Source organism: Cicer arietinum, chromosome 7 (assembly GCF_000331145.2).
Source record: "Cicer arietinum cultivar CDC Frontier isolate Library 1 chromosome 7, Cicar.CDCFrontier_v2.0, whole genome shotgun sequence".
In the NCBI taxonomy this organism is placed as follows: Eukaryota; Viridiplantae; Streptophyta; class Magnoliopsida; order Fabales; family Fabaceae; genus Cicer; species Cicer arietinum.
This window is the reverse complement of record NC_021166.2, coordinates 34763185-34764335: the sequence shown is the minus strand read 5'-3', so window position 1 is coordinate 34764335 and position 1151 is coordinate 34763185.

Genomic DNA, 1151 nt, shown 5'->3' with positions numbered 1-1151 from the left:
GACCAAGTGTGTCTCCTTGGGGAGCCCCAGTGCTCTTAGTAAAGAAGAAGGATGGCAGCATGAGGTTATGCATAGATTATAGAAAATTGAATAAAGTGACCATCAAGAATAAATACCCTCTGCCCAGAATTGATGACCTTTTAGACCAATTAGGGGGAGCTACTGTGTTCTCCAAAATTGACTTGAGGTCAAGGTACCACCAAATTAGAATAAAATCAGATGATGTACCAAAAACAGCCTTTAGAACTAGGTATGGGCACTACGAATTTTTGGTTATGCCTTTTGGTGTGACCAATGCTCCAACTGTGTTCATGGATTACATGAATAGAATTTTTAGGCCATACTTAGATAAGTTTGTGATAGTATTTATAGATGACATACTAATATACTCTAAGACTCCAGAAGAACATGCAAGTCATCTTCAAATAGTGTTGCAAGTACTTAGGGATAGAAAACTTTATGCTAAACCAAGCAAATGTGAGTTTTGGATGTCAGAAGTAAAATTTCTAGGTCATGTGATCAATAAGAAAGGAGTGGCAGTGGATCCCTCCAAAGTAGAGGCAGTGCTGAAATGGGAACATCCTAGGAATGTGACAGAGGTTAGGAGTTTCTTAGGACTGGCGGGGTATTATAGGAGATTCATTAGGAAATTCTCCCAAATCGCCCTGCCTTTGACCAGACTGACTAGGAAGGACCAACCCTTGTGTGGGATCAAAAATGTGAAAAGAGTTTTCAGACTCTTAAGATCAAGTTAACCATTGCCCCTGTACTGGCCATACCAGATCTAACCTTAAGATTTGATGTGTATTGTGATGCATCCCTGAAAGGTTTAGGTTGTGTATTGATGCAAAACAACCAAGTAGTGGCTTATGCTTCAAGACAACTAGAGCCTCATGAGGGAAACTATCCCATTCATGACCTTGAATTGGCTGCCATAGTGTTTGCCTTGAAGATCTGGAGACATCATCTGTATGGAGCACAATTTGATGTTTTCAGTGATCACAAGAGCCTAAGGTGTCTATTCGACCAGAGGGAACTTAACATGAGGCAAAGAAGGTGGGTGGAATTTTTGAAAGATTATGAATTTGAACTGAAATACCACCCATGCAAGGCCAATGTAGTGGCTGGTGCATTGAGTAGGAAAACCCTAC